We start from the raw sequence: 16,725 nt of genomic DNA on the forward strand, positions 1-16,725 counted from the left end.
GTAGAGTTGAGTCCAACGGAAATCGGTAATGTGATCCTCGTTTCATTAGCTTTCCATAGAAACCTCATTTACGAATTTTGGATATCGTTTGTGTTAGCTCTGCTGGGTACCGGTTATTATTTATCCGAATAAAATGTTAATTTATTTGATCCTATGTAATATTGTTATTTTAGGAGTACGTGTGAGTCGTAGAATTGATCCTATGGAGGATCTTAGTCGGATTCTGTGCTCGAGGTGAGTGATCCACTTTCAAGCTTAATTTTGGGTGTTTAATTATAAGTATTTTGTGATAATTGATTATTTGAAAATGTGATATTTCATGTGTTAATTGTTTAGCAAAAATTTATTTGAAATTTTGATGGCACAATTTGAATAAATTGAAATGTATATGTGCATTAAAGCATATTTTGATTTTGATAAATTATAGAAATTCATTTTATGAAAATTTGATATTTAAAGGAATTATGATTTTAACATTTTTGATTTATTGTTGAAATTATTGTGAGTTTATGTCAAGCAATAAAAATGCATTTATATGGATTTATGAATTTTGAAATTTTTATGTCATTTAATTATATTTTGAATTTTGAGGAATTGAAGGAATATTTATTTTAAATTATTGTTAATTTTATTGATGGATTTGAAATTGATGGAATTTATACGATGGATTTATGACGATAATTTATAAAGCAATTGTGGAAAATTTATGGGTTTATTGGATGGAATAAACCCGGTGGTACTTATTTTTTATTCGAGATTTTGAAAATGTATGAATTTTATGATTTTTAAATGCACCATACACATACTGGTGTTCTGTATATATGGATATAATTAGCGCGCAAGTGGATGTGATTAGTGCGCAGGTGGGTGTGAGTAGCGCACAGGTGATTTATAGGGTTGTCCTGTGGTTGCCATCGGACGAGAGTAGGCCACCCCTCCATGGCCGGGATGCTTGTTTGCAGTGGGACGCCACGCGACCGTATACCGGTTTCTCTCTTTAACTTCCTGTCTGGCGGTGCTTGGGACGCTAGGTACCATTGGCGCCACTGGTACATAGTGGGTGCATCATATGGTTTTCACGACATGATTTTAGTTATACAATAGTTTAGAATTTTATTTAAATTAAAATGTTTTTAATACTGTTTTATATAATTAATTGTTTTGGTATTCTAAATTGAGTTCTATTGTTAATTGTTTGGTTTTATTTTATTTATTTAAATATTACTTGGATCATTTTTGTTAATGTAAATTTTATTGTGTTTTCGTATTAATTGTTTACAATACTTTATTTCCAATTTAATATTTATCATTAGTCTTATTTTTTATAATTATTTCTCACTAAAATTTTTGGATTATTAATTTATCGTCTTTTATTTGCAAATTATTAATTAAATATTTTCTAGACTTTTGGGGCATAAACTGTTGGGTTTTGCGAAAATGTTTTAAAAAGGGAACTTTTCCAACTGAATGAATTGTGAGGGTTTTGAGGAAAAATATTATTTTTAACTACTTATTATTTATTTACTTATTTCTTATTAATCAATTAACTAAGTTATTTATCCTTTTATTTTTATTATTGTATAGTAGATTGGGTCACTCACTGAGATGATTAGCATATCATGTTTTTAAATTCCATTCCCTTAGGCCCAGGTTAGTCGACGTTGATCGTCCAGAAGCGAGCTTCATGTCTTGGTTCATTGCCGAAAGTCTAAGAGGCTTTTCCTTTCCTTTCTATCTTGTATTACCTCTTTTTATCTTGTATTGTATTAAATTTCATATGCAATTGTATTTGATAACTCTTTGTATACTATTTGGACGATTATTTACTTAATTCTGCACTGGTTCCTTGTCATTTGTTTGAAATCTTGCAAACTTGTGGAAGTAAATTGTAGTAAGGTGAGAGGAATAAAGTGGTGTATATAGAAGTGTATTTTCAGTACAGGAAAATTGTGGTAAGTCCAACCCTTTGGGGCATCAATTGGAATATAGTTTTGAACTTATTCTATATGCTAAATTAATTTGTAGTAGCACTTCCCCCATGAAGAGTCAAGCAGGCCCTTGTTTTCTCCGCTGGATATTTGTTCGGAATAAATTGGAATACGATCAGCATGAGACTAAAAAGGATCTAATATATAGACCAACGTCAAGTGTAAAATACTCAATAGCATCCATTTCTTTCATTTTCTGGTACTACAGTAATTATGTGGTAATGTGAGCCCCAAAACCACTGACATATATAATGTTAGTTAACGAAACTTACTTTGAAAATTCAAATAAAAAAAGTCTCAATATATTTAGTGGCAGTGGTCAATGGGAGAACTGTGTTTAGTCGGATTTGGTGGGTCAAGAAAGGGGAAATATATATATATATATATATAGAGAAATCATGACTTCGTGATTAAGACATAATTAGAACAATATTATATATATATATATATAGTAATACCCAAAACAATTAGAAAAAGGCATCCATCGGTCGACCCTTCTACTTTTATTTATAAGTTATACTTATTGCAATGACTGCAAGATGCATAGCAAACCTTATTGAAAAATGAGAAAAGTACATAAGTATAATGAATTAATCCATGGTTACTTAATATTATATAAGAAGGGTCTAATTGTTATCAGCCCAGAACTGCTTCTGGAGATAATAATATTCTTATCAACTTGGAAAGCCTTGGTGAGAACATCAGGATTGATATGAGGATCTGATCCAATCACAGCGTTAGCAATAATGATAACTCCGGGGTTTTGGCTGCTTAGACCAGCAAAAGCAAGAGCATTGTTATCTCCCCTGTTGAACTGGAAATGAATGAGACCAACTGGGAACACAAACATCTCCTTTGTTGAGGATTTTAGTGAAGAGTTTGTTACTTCCATCTTTTTGGTTGGATGTTACAAAACCAACCTCCAATGCTCCCTCTACGACCACTAGGATTTCGGTAGCTCGGGGGTGAGTGTGTGGAGGGTTTAGACCGTACGCTGCAAAGTCAATGCGAGCGAGGGAGATTCCCAAAGTGTTAAGCCCTGGAATTTCGTTTACAGCCACTGGAGTCACGTTCGACCCAACTGGGTTCGATGTGTTCCCGGGCTTATCAAGCCCAGAGAAGAAGAAATCCCCTGCGTCGGCAAGCTTGGGGTCCTTGCAGAACTTTCCATTCACAAACACTGCTCAACAGAAAATTTTGTACTTAGTATCAAACACCTTTCGACAACTATATTTTAAAATGTATAATGATAATGGAATAGAAATTAAAATGCATGTATAATGCTATAATATATACTTACCGCCTTGTTTGGTATCAAACACATAAATTTCGTAATTATAGAACCATCAAACACATTTCAACAAATACCATAAATAGAAATTCAAGTATATGTTAATATAATATTGTATACGTACAGCCACAGGTTTTGGTGTCGTTTAAAGCCACACAGAAGTCCTGAACAGGGTCAGGATCCGAGGCAAAGGCATAGGAGCAGGCCAAAGCCAAGATGACAGAGGACAAAAGGAGATGAGCACCTTGCACATTTTAGAAAAACTTGTCCAAAATTTATACTTAATTTTTTTTATAGTATAATGTAAAGTGAGGGATGAGAAATCTTTATGGAAAACATGGCTATTTATAGAGGGGAAATCAGCAAACTAGTCTTTGTATCCTTTGAAGCAGATAGAAGACTCGAAAAATCTCTATCCAATGGTTTCCAGTCTCTTAATCAAGGTAGAACCATTCTTCAACCACTACATATATACAAGCATTCTTTATCTTTTTATTTTTTATTCTATTTTTATTTTTTTAATTAATTTCCTCATGATCTTATGCTTTCAGCATTGAAATTTTTGCCACATAGAAATGGTCTTTTTTCTTTTTTTTTTTTCCCTTCACGTACTCTCCTTATTCCTTTGATTTTTTGTTGTAATCATTAGGTTATTTTAACTAGAAGCTGAATGTTATTGAGCGACCTCATTGCTATCTCCGCTGTACGTAAACGGTGTGAAATTAAATTTATGTTGACATGGACGCTGTGCCTGCCTTTGATTATTCGGTTGAACAAGTATTTAACTTTATTTGGTGTTTAAAATAAATCAGGACTCCCACAGCCTCAAACCTAAAAGGTGATAGAACGACAGCTTCCTTTCATTTGCTCTACCAGTCGGTGTGGTGTTTGCCCTCCTTTTTCATTAATTAGCTTATATAATGTGATTGAATTGTTAGATTAGAAAATTACAAATCATAGTGTAAAGTCATTATTACATAAACATATATATATATATATTTTATAAAGGCATTTGATTCTTGTATTACAATCTAACCCTTGGATGTCAAGGGTTAAGCGGAATATTCATTGGAGTTAAAAAAGAATTCTAATATTTACTCCAAAATACCTTTATGACAATAAGAATTACTATTGCAACATCATTTAAACATACATATATATATATATATATATAAACTCCAAAAAATAGTTTAAAGCCAGCGTTTTTTTAATATTGCATTTATAAATTCTATCTTGCGTAGCACGCAATATATCAGAATTTAGAGCACTAGTGATCACGAAACCCTGAAGGCTGTACCTATCCGAGTACAGAATTTCCTTCAACTGGAAATGAATTTAGCATTCATCTTATGTTCATAAAGTCTCTTAAATTATTATTAACAAAAATTATTTCTTTTTTTTTTTTTGGTTGAAAACTATTACCACATATTATGGTACGAAATATAAAGTAATTACGAAATAAAAATCATGATTAGTAATTCCAATAACGATGAGACTGATCAATCGCACCCCAAATTGATAGTGTGATTACGTTTATTAGTTAGTTTCTTTCAATTTCATCTCAAAAATAAATAAATAAACTCATTTCTACTCCCTTCTACTATATTACGTTTGGAGAAGATCAAGGGATTTAATACTTTTTTAGATTCCAAACTTAAAACAAATATTATACTAATTGATCATTAAAAAAATTAAAAGGTTCAAATATCATACTAATTATTTAACAAAAATGGCATACTAATTATACGGAATTTTGTTTCATTATAATTTTCACTTTAAAATTAATCTTAATCCTATGGCTTAAATTCTACTTGGATGATTATGGTAATTAAAGCATGAAAATTAATGTTTATTAGCTTCAAAATAGAGAAAATAAATTGCTGGCGAAGTAAAGGCCTTGAAAAATACTACTATGAATTCATTAACGAAATTAAAGGACAACAAATTCTCTCTCCCCATTTTCTCCAATGCAAACAAATAGCAATCTCTCAAGCTCGAAGTGATCTTGAAACTCCTTGACAATGGTGGTTTGATGATTTTGTACTTGTATATTTTTAATTTTTACATCATATAAAGATTTCAAAATTAGTTTCAAGAGTTAAAAAGAGAAAGAGAGATGATAACAGAGTTTATGATTCAAAGAGACATAGGATAAGAGAGTTTCTGATTTAGAGAGACAAAAATGATTGACAAATTGGATGAAATATTATAACTGAAAAACGAAATTAGATAATGGTATACAATACCATTCTTCGTATTTTAAAAATGAATTTGAATCCAACAATAGGGAAACACATACTGCAACCCTTATTAAAATGTAAAGCTAACATATAGTTTATGAATTCAATGGCAGCCTCTAATATAATTAGGATCTAATTGTTGTCAACTGCTTCTGGAGATAGTCAATGATATTCTTGTCAACTTAGAAGGCCTTGGTGAGCACATTAGGATTAATACGAGGATCCGAATCAAATATAGAGTCAGCAATGGTGATTACTCCTGCATTTTGTGCTCAGCCCGGTGAAGGCTACTGCATTGCTATTTCCCTTGTTGAATTGGAAGTGAATGAGAGCAACTGGGAATACAAATACATCTCCCTTGTTAAGGATTTTCGTAAAGAGGTGGTTATCATCTTGGATGGATGTTAGGATCCATGCATTAATTGGATATGAAGGGTGAAGAGAATGTTATTGTCAGGACCCGTCCAAAATTCCTCACCGGAACTCTAGACCAGCCTTGATCCCAGGGAAACCCTACCGGACCTTCCAATGGAAATCCGGCAGAACCTCCCCTAAGGGTTGGACTTACCATAAATTTCCTGCACTGAAAACACACTTCTATAAACATCCCCTTATTCCTCCCACATTACTACAATTTGATTCCACAATTTTGCAGCACTCCAAATGAATAACAGTAAATCAGTGCATAATTAACAACTAAATATCCAATACAGTAAACAGAGCATTATACAAATAAATGTGGAATTAATACAATGTCAGATAAAGGAGTAATACAAGATGAAGAGGAAAAGGGAAGAAATGTTTCTTGGACTTTCGGCAAAGAACTGAGACGTCGGGCTCGCCCCGGACGATCAACGTCTCCCAAACCTGGTACCTAGGGGAACGGAATTCAGAAATATGAGATGCTAATCATCTCAATGAGTGACCCTATCTACTGTATAATTAACCGTAATAATAATTATAGTACACTTGATTAATTAAGAATAACTAAATAAATAATAATTAATTGAAAATAATATTTTCTCTCAAAACCCTCACCATTCACTCCGTTGGAAAAGTTCCCCTTTTTAAAACATTTTCGCAAAACCCGTTATTTCTATTTCCCGAAAACCAAGGAATCAATTAGTAAACTAAATATCCAATAAAATATAATAAATCGAGCATCCAAAATTTATAATGAATAACTTGAAATAAAAATAACTTATAACAGTTACTAATAATTAATCCATGTCATAATAATTAATACCGAAATATTAATAAAACTCACATTAAACAATTCATGAAATGATTGTTTAATTAAAATGAATTAATTTCTTGAAGAATTAAGTAAAGAAAAAAATTAAATCAAATTAAAACCTCAATTTAAGATAAATGGTAAAAACATAGTAAGATATTTTTTAAAATCACCAAATCAATATAAATAGAAAAATCAAGATGAAATGCACTGTTAAAACACTAATATAAATAAGAAATCAAAAACATAATAAAATTCCATAAAATTTGTATTAAGTTTTCCAATTGAAATAATTAATAAAAACAACGTTAAATACAACATATACAATGTACCATACGACGTACCAATCTGTAAACCGTGGAATACACCCATCTCATGACCCTCAATATATGAACGGTGTCATGGAAATAATAAATAACCGTCGGGACGTACCCAACCTCATGGTCCATGGCAATAATAAACCGTTGGATGATACCAACCTCACGGTACCGTGGTAATAATACTAAAACCGTCAGATGAATCCGGCTTCACAGTTCGTGGTAATAATAGATAACCGTTGGATGAAACCAACCTCACGGCACCGTGGTAAACCCAGCATGTTGTAATATAATACTGAACCAAACTCTGGTACTATATGGTACATCGATTAAAATAACCGATACAGTATCCTACTGTATCATAATCATAATTTAATTGTCAAGTTCAACTGCTTGTTCAAATATTTCAAAATCTCAAAATATCATTTCATACGAAAACCAGAAATACCATAGTGAAATATATTTACCATAAACCAATTTTAAGCACCTAAAATTATAAAATATTTGATTGTGCTTAAAATTATATGATTTTCAATCTGGTTTCTCAAACCAAATAGTTTCCAAAATGATTTAAAAATATCAATTTAAATACCAAAATATTTAACTACACCAAGTTCACTTATGAACCCATTAGAATATAAAACCATTTAATACACTGTCAAACCTTACGTAAAATGACAACTCATATTTAATAAGGCAAATATTTTTATATGCATAATCCAAATATTCAATCAAATGGTATATAAGCCAAATTATTCGAACACATATATATTATGTTATACCCCAAAACAATTTTTAAAACTAATAACCATAGCAATAATTACAATAAATCAAACCACAATTTCTTTAAATTTCCAAATATATTCTTTTGGCACCAATACATATATTAAAAACATTATGAATTAGCACTACCATTCTAGATAGAAATTCTCATGATATCGAACACATAAACATATTTTGGAAATATTCAATTATGAAATATTCCAACAAATTAATTTAATAATTAATAATTTCAATTCAATTTCATAAAATTCTTTGAATCGAAATATTTTTTAATATATAAATATTTTGATTCACTCAATTGGGCATCAAATTTTCACAAATAAAACCACTAAATATTTGGCACATAAAATATCAATTTCAAATATTCAATTCACACAAAATATTCACAAATTTAATTCCCGAAATTAATTTGAAGGTGGGTCACTCACCTGGAGCACGCCATTAAACCAAGATCCTCCATGGGATCAATTCCACGACGCACCCATGATCCTAAAACAACAATATTACACAACTCAAATAAATTAATATTTTATTCGGGTAAATAATACCCGGTACCCGGGGGGTTAAACACAAATGTTAACCAAAATTGACGAGTAATATACCGAATCGAAGCTTGAGTGACGAGGATCACGAATCCGGTCTCACTTCCCAGAGATCGGACCTGTGGTGGCCGGAATCTCGCCGGAAAGCTCTCGGCCTTTAGAGCCTCGATTCTCCCAAACCGTCGTGAATTGGAGGAAAAGGACACCGAATTTGGATTCAGAACGTTGGAATTAGTGGGGAGGGACCGACGGTGCAACTGGATACTCGCTAGAACAGGATTTTTTGGCGAGTCACCGGGGTCACCGGCAACCGTCGCCGCCGACGGCGCATCCGGTGGCCGATGGCTGAGATTTTTGGGGGTTTTGTAGATTGAGGGGAGAGGGTTCCAACGTTTCCAACGGTGAGGCAAACGGAGGCCGGACGGCGAAGAGATCTGGGTTTGAAGATTTTCAGCCCTCACCGGAAAATACTCCAATCCCGGTACGTCGGAGGTCCGGTGGCCGTGAAATTTGGTGGGTAGGCCAGAATTCCTGATGTGATTCCGCCCGAGCCCGCTCAACCGATAACCCGCTGGGGTGCTGACTCGATATGGATGAAGACTAGGCCAATCACAAGAGCTCAAATTAAGATATTTAAGGACAACCTGGAAGTATTTATACAGGGGGTAATCAATCTCAATAGAGCTTGTCCATACTTGAAGATACAAAGCCTATTCCAAGCATCCAAGTGGTGGAAGCTGATACGGACCCGGGTGACGGTTTTGGTACATTTTTGGAGTCCGAGAAGCATGAAATGGTTCCAATGCTTTATGGGTTCAATACATATGCCTAAGAGGTCATGGAATCAAGTTAAAGCAGCCTCAAATGCAATCAAAAAGGGCTTGTACGGACAGCCTCAACATTTTGGCCGAATTTGCTGTATTCTCCGCGGGTTTTACTGTATTTTACTGTATTAACCTTTTCTCATACTTCCAAGCAAGGGCAACGTGGGGAACTTCACAATAAGCTTATTTGGCATCCTACAAAGCATCTAGAAGCTGATTTGAAGCTCAAAGAGGTCAAAGATTGATCAAAGTCAACTTGATCAAAAAAGCTAGTATTTTAGTTTCCTAATTTTATTCTACTTTTTGTTTTAGGAAACTACCATTATTTTTAGTTTCTATTTATTTATTTTCTGGAAAAATAAGATTAGGAGAGTTATTATTTTATTATTTTCATTGTAAATTAATTAATTCCTAATTCAAAATAAAGGAATTAATTAATCCAAATTAGATTAGGAAAAGGAAAGTTTCGGCCAAGGTAGACTTCTTCATTGTGTGGCCGGTTTTTCCTAGGGTTTTTAGGGTTTATTTTGTTTCTTTCAAAGCCTATTTAAAGGCTTATTTTTCATTAATAAAAAACTTTAAAACTTTGATTTGATTAAGAAAATATTTGTGAGATTAATTATCTCTTTGTTCTTTGAGAACACCTAAAACACCATTAGAGAATTGGTTGTTTTAGCTTGACTTATCAATAGGTTTTCCATCCCCTATTGTGGCGTCTACATTATACCAAGGTTTCTAACCATAGGTTGGTTAGGGGTTGAGGTTCATTACATTAGAACTTGAACTTAATTAAAGATCCGGGCTAATATAATACGGGTTTAGGAGCAGGTCGTCCTAGGTTCGTATCATTTGGTATCAGAGCTAAATTTTGTTCAGGTTTGATCTATCTTTATTTGCTTTATTTTTTTTTGTGTTATTCTGCACTTTTAGCATTAGGTTAAGGTTGCATCCATCCTATACACGTTTAGCATCTTAAAAAAAAAAAAAAAAAAATTCATTCCTAGTTGAATTAGGATTTCCTAGTTTTATCGTATTTTTGTTTCCTAGTTTGTTGGTTGTCTTTTATCATTGTTCTTGTTAATTTGGTTTTTGTTGATTTTTCTTTGCTGTTTTAGTCTTAGAAATTTGCATTCATATATTCAAAAAAAAAAAAAAAGAAAACAAGAAAGAAAAAAAAAAAGAAGTTTGCGGCAACATTTAAAAAAAAAAAAAAAAACTGCACATTTTGTTTATTTGGAGGTCACGGGTTTGGTGTTTGTTTTGGAGTTGGAATTGCAATTTTGGTAATTATTCTTGCTACTGCAGTTGTTTATGTTCTGTGAGTGAAAAAAAAAAAAAGAAGAAGGTAAAGCCGAATAAAAAAATAAAAAAAAGAAGAAAAAAAAATATTTCGGTTTGTTGGAGTTTGATTTGTTTGCTGAAAATTTGTCGGAGCTGCTGGGTTTTTATTATTTATTCAATATTTGAGTTGCTGGAGAATTATTTTTGCTGCTGGATATTTGGATTTTGGGTGCTTAAATTTTTTGGATTAAAATTAGATAAAGGAATTGATACAAAACTTGAATTACAAGAACAACAACCAACACTTTTCTATATTTTTGTTCGCTTTGATTCTTGTTCGTATTTGAATTTCTTTTTCTGGAATCTTATTCTTGAGCTCATAAACTACTACCATCTGGTGCAGTTTTCAAAAATTCCAACGTTTTCCCATTATTTTGTGTTTTCTTGTCTAGAAAGCCGAAAAATTAGGATTTGTTGGATTCTTTCGGTATTGCCTACTTTTTGCTACTGCTTTGTTGATAAGTTTAATTAAAACATACTAGTGATCTAATTGCTGTTTTGTGGGTGTTTTAATTAGAACTTTGAGATAATTCATTGAGTGGAAAAAGGCAAGAGTGTGTGAGCTTAAAAGAGGGTAAAAGCCGAAACTAGTGTGCAAACACGAGTGTCGAGACCTTGTTTGAGTGAAACACGTGAGGGAGTGAATATTGTGAGGATTTATTTTATTTTTGCAGTATTTTACTAACATGGCAGATTCTAGAATAAGAAGAGGGGATCCACCCTTGAGGATCAATGAGGAAGAGTCCGTAGCATTCCATGGCAATGACCGAGCTACCGGGAGTGGAGACCAAGTGGACATGAGAGCTGTTTTGGAATCAATACAGCGGTTTAGTGCTCAAGTTGAGCATGTAAATCAAAGAGTGGGAAGACTAGAAGCCTCACAAGGAAGGCCGAATACAAGAAATAGGCAAGAATTCCATGGAGGACGAGGAGGTTGCGAGAGGCCGAGAGAGGAATTTGATGAGGAGCCATTCGACGGCGACTTTGAGGAAGGTATGGACGAAACCTTTGCTGTCCAAGATAGAGCTGGCCATGGAAGATATAGGAGGGAAGAAACAGATGACAATCTTAGCAATATCAAGATCAACATCCCACCATTCATGGGAAAAAGTGACCCCGAAGCATATTTGGAGTGGGAAGAGAAAATGGAGATGATTTTTGACTGCCACAACTATTCGGAAGGTAAGAAGGTGAAGATGGCAGCAATGGAGTTTGGCCATTATGCACTCCAATGGTGGATAAATGAGCAAAGCACCCGAAGGAGGGTTGGTGAAGACTTAATTACAACATGGCGACAAATGAAAGGAGTCATGAGGAAGCGGTTTGTGCCATCCCATTACCAAAGGTTGCTGCATCAAAGGCTTCAATCTTTGTCTCAAGGAAGTAGGTCCGTGGAGGATTATTACAAAGAGATGGAGATGTTAATGATGAGGCTAAACATGAGGGAGGATAGAGAGGCAACAATGGCAAGATTTCTTGGAGGGTTAAACCGTGACATTGCCAACCAACTTGAATTACAACAATACTTGGAATTGGAGGAGATGTTGCATGTAGCCATTAAGCTTGAGCACCAATTCAAGAGGAGGGGTGTAAGATCATGGTTTGGAAGTGTTTCCAACAATGGAAGGTCCAATTCAAATGGCTGGAGAAACAATCCCATCTATGAAAGCAAGCTAAAGCCGAAAGTCAAAGAAGAAAGTTCAAACTGGCAAAGGAAGGACACTAGAACCAAATCTGTCCAAGCACCAAAGAATGAGGTAAAATTAGATCCTAAACCTTCTAGAACTCATGATATTGTGTGTTTTAAGTGCCAGGGAGGAGGACACATTGATAGCCAATGCCCGAATAGAAGAATCATGGTGTTAAAGGGCAATGACAAGCTAGAATCGAAAAGTGAACAAAGTGAGGATGAAGCCAAGCAAGAGGAGGAGGACTTGAAGGATGAACCCGAAACCTTGCAAGCATCCAATGCTGAATTAAACTTGCTTTCTAGGAGAGTACTTGCTGCATACAAAGATGAGGATGAAATTCAAAGAGAGAACATCTTCCACACCCGATGTGAAATTCAAGGTAAGATTTGTAGTATGATTATTGATAGTGGAAGTTGTACAAATGTAATTAGTAACATTGTAGTTGATAAATTAGGCTTAATCACTATTAAACATCCAGAACCTTATAGATTACAATGGCTTAATGATGGTGGTGAAATAAAAGTGAATAAACAAGCCAAAGTAAAATTTAATATAGGAAGATATGAGGATGTAGTTTTATGTGATATTGTACCTATGATTGCTGGACATATACTATTAGGTAAACCATGGCAATTTGATAAAGATGCTACTCATTTTGGTCGAGAAAATAGTATTGTTTTCAGGTTTAAAGGGAAGAAGATCAAGCTGGAACCATTATCTCCTAAAGAGGTTTACAAAGACCAATTACAAATGCAACAAAGGAGAGAAGCCGAAAAGCTCAAGGAAAAAGCAAGTATGGCACCAACGGCTTCACCATCCTTTCAAGAAGGTGAGATTGAGGTTGCTGATCAAGGTAAGCTTTCTAAAACCCAAATTGAGTTGAAGAACCAAGAAAAAGCTGAGAGAGGGGTGAGTAAAGAGAGCAAACCCGAGAGCACAAAAAAACTGGAAATTTCCTCCAATGAGAGCCAAACCGAGGAAAGAAAAAGAAAAGAAAGAAAAGAGAGGAAAAACCAGAATTTTTATTTGAGTTTAGGGGATATTAATAAGGTTATTGAGTGTAAGAAACCTTTGCTGGTCATAATTTATAAAGAAAATTATTTTAATGATCAAACTAACTTTGAAGAACTTGAATTGCCAAGTTCAATGATTTCTCTTTTGAAGGAATTTGGAGATGTCTTCCCAAATGAAATTCCAATTGGACTACCATCCAATCAAGAGGGAAAAGGTGAGCTTGCTGTCCAAGGTAAGTCTTCTAATACTCAGGTTGTGTGGAAAAATTTTATTAAAACCAAGAGTGAGAAATTTGGTGCAAAAGCCGAGAGTGAGGAAGGTGAGATGGCCGTGAGTGAGAAAGGAAAAGGAAGACAAGAAAGGAAAAATATAAATTTTTATCTTAGCTTTGGTGATGTTAATAAAGTAATTATGAATAAGAAATCATTGCTGACCATGAATTTTAAAGATACTTATTTAAAGATGTCTTTATTGCATAGAACTTTATCTGCATTGTTGAGAGCTTTACTTAGTGGTAATTTGAAAATTTTGGAAATATTGTTTGCTAACTTTAAAAAGTGTAATTTTTACCATAATGAGCATGTATTTCTAGATTTTGTTGTAATAGTGTTTGACCCAGGAGAATTGGTTTGGTTGCACTTACAAAAGGAAAGGTTTCCTAAACAAAGAAAGTCAAAGCTCATGCCGCCTATGGATGGACTTTTTCAAGTTTTGGAGCCGAATAATAAGAATGCCTACAAGCTTGATTTACCGGGTGAGTATAACATGAGTGCTGCATTTAATGTTGCTGATTTAACTCATTTTGATGCAGGTGATGATCTTGATTTGAGGACAAATCCTTTTCAAGAGGAGGGGAATGATGTGATTCCGCCCGAGCCCGCTCAACCGATAACCCGCTGGGGTGCTGACTCGATATGGATGAAGACTAGGCCAATCACAAGAGCTCAAATTAAGAGATTTAAGGACAACCTGGAAGTATTTATACAGGGGGTAATCAATCTCAATAGAGCTTGTCCATACTTGAAGATACAAAGCCTATTCCAAGCATCCAAGTGGTGGAAGCTGATACGGACCCGGGTGACGGTTTTGGTACATTTTTGGAGTCCGAGAAGCATGAAATGGTTCCAATGCTTTATGGGTTCAATACATATGCCTAAGAGGTCATGAAATCAAGTTAAAGCAGCCTCAAATGCAATCAAAAAGGGCTTGTACGGACAGCCTCAACATTTTGGCCGAATTTGCTGTATTCTCCGCGGGTTTTACTGTATTTTACTGTATTAACCTTTTCTCATACTTCCAAGCAAGGGCAACGTGGGGAACTTCACAATAAGCTTATTTGGCATCCTAAAAAGCATCTAGAAGCTGATTTGAAGCTCAAAGAGGTCAAAGATTGATCAAAGTCAACTTGATCAAAAAAGCTAGTATTTTAGTTTCCTAATTTTATTCTACTTTTTGTTTTAGGAAACTACCATTATTTTTAGTTTCTATTTATTTATTTTCTGGAAAAATAAGATTAGGAGAGTTATTATTTTATTATTTTCATTGTAAATTAATTAATTCCTAATTCAAAATAAAGGAATTAATTAATCCAAATTAGATTAGGAAAAGGAAAGTTTCGGCCAAGGTAGACTTCTTCATTGTGTGGCCGGTTTTTCCTAGGGTTTTTAGGGTTTATTTTGTTTCTTTCAAAGCCTATTTAAAGGCTTATTTTTCATTAATAAAAAACTTTAAAACTTTGATTTGATTAAGAAAATATTTGTGAGATTAATTATCTCTTTGTTCTTTGAGAACACCTAAAACACCATTAGAGAATTGGTTGTTTTAGCTTGACTTATCAATAGGTTTTCCATCCCCTATTGTGGCATTTACATTATACCAAGGTTTCTAACCATAGGTTGGTTAGGGGTTGAGGTTCATTACATTAGAACTTGAACTTAATTAAAGATCCGGGCTAATATAATACGGGTTTAGGAGCAGGTCGTCCTAGGTTCGTATCAATTCCCACGGGTGAGAGACCAGTCAGGCGCGTGTGGCTTGGGGTGGCCGGAAACTGCACAAATCGACGGTGGCCGGTGGTGGAGGGGAAAAATCGTCGTCGTCGGAAAACGCTCCGATCCCGGCGCATTACCAGCCGGTTGGCCGTGAGATTTGGGTGGCCGGTGGTTTTCTCCTTCTTTCTTTCTCTCTCCTCCTTCTCTCTCCTTTTTTTTCTCTCTCCTCCCCCATTTTGCCAAAATAAAAGCCACCGTGGGTGACACTGTTCACCCGCATGGACCTCTCAGATGTCGACACGTGGCGTTACTGTTCACTTAGGCCAGATATATTAAAATATTACGGGAAAAACTTCACACGTCCATAACTTTTCAATCAGATGTCCAATTTAAGTGTGCCGCTAGTCTATGAACTCGTATCGACGAGCACTTTACAACCATACAAAAGTCAAAGCAAAATTCTGCAACGATAAAAAGTCAACTCCCGGCACCTTTTGGACAGTTTGAATCTCGACTTGTTTTGCCCATAACTTTCAAACCGTAGCTCCGTTTTCGACGTGCTACTACTCTATGAACTCGTGCCAACGTGTACTTCGTAACGGTACCTCAGTCAACCTAGAATTCCATCCAAGTCAAAAAGTCAAAAGTTGACCCTTCGGTCAACGGTCAACGGTCAAAGTCAACAGTCAACCTCGGTCAAAGTTGGAAAATTTCCGTTGTACTTTGGGACGAGGTGTTATAGTTATCATCTTGGTTGGATGTTAGAGTCCATGCATTAGAGATGAAAGGTGAATATAATATTCCTTGGAGTATTTTTTTAATTATTATATATAACAATTAGAAGATTAAAGTAGTGCTATTTGTATGCTCCTCATATCCATAATTACATGGTCATGGATTATTCATTAGAATTAAAAGAGAAATATATTATCTACTTCAGCTAATATATTTATGAATAAGAATTGCTATTGCAACAACTCTTTTCAATTTTGCATTTATATAATTTCTATCTTGCGTTTCAAGCATTACATTAGAATTTAGAGGACTAGCTATCAACAAACCTTGTAGATTGTGTCTATGAGAGTACAAAATTTTCTTCAGGTGGAAATTAATTTCTATTGACAAAGTCTCTAAAATAATTATCACCAAATACTCTAGTACGAAATATTAAAGTAATTACCAATTCAAATCATGAATTACTATTCCAATAAAGACGGCATTCATCACTCGCACCCTAAAATGATTATACGATCACGTCTTAGTAGTGTCATACATTGTTGGGTTTCTTGCCCTTTTAACTCATCTCTAATCATGTCTAGTACATTATATTTAGAAAAGATTAAGGGATTTAACGCCTTTTAGACTCCAAATTTCAACCAAATATGATTCTACTTGACCATTAAAACAATATCATATAAATGTATAGTAATACCCAAAATAATTATAGAAAAAGGCATCCATTGGTCAAC

At 34.3% G+C, this 16,725-nt stretch overlaps 1 pseudogene; it reads right to left on the bottom strand.

The window, feature by feature from the left end:
- Positions 1 to 2,614: 2,614 nt before the first annotated feature.
- Positions 2,615 to 16,569, bottom strand: LOC112488794 (germin-like protein subfamily 1 member 14; annotated as a pseudogene).
- Positions 16,570 to 16,725: the final 156 nt, after the last annotated feature.

This window comes from Ziziphus jujuba, chromosome 10, assembly GCF_031755915.1.
Source record: "Ziziphus jujuba cultivar Dongzao chromosome 10, ASM3175591v1".
Classification (NCBI taxonomy): Eukaryota; Viridiplantae; Streptophyta; class Magnoliopsida; order Rosales; family Rhamnaceae; genus Ziziphus; species Ziziphus jujuba.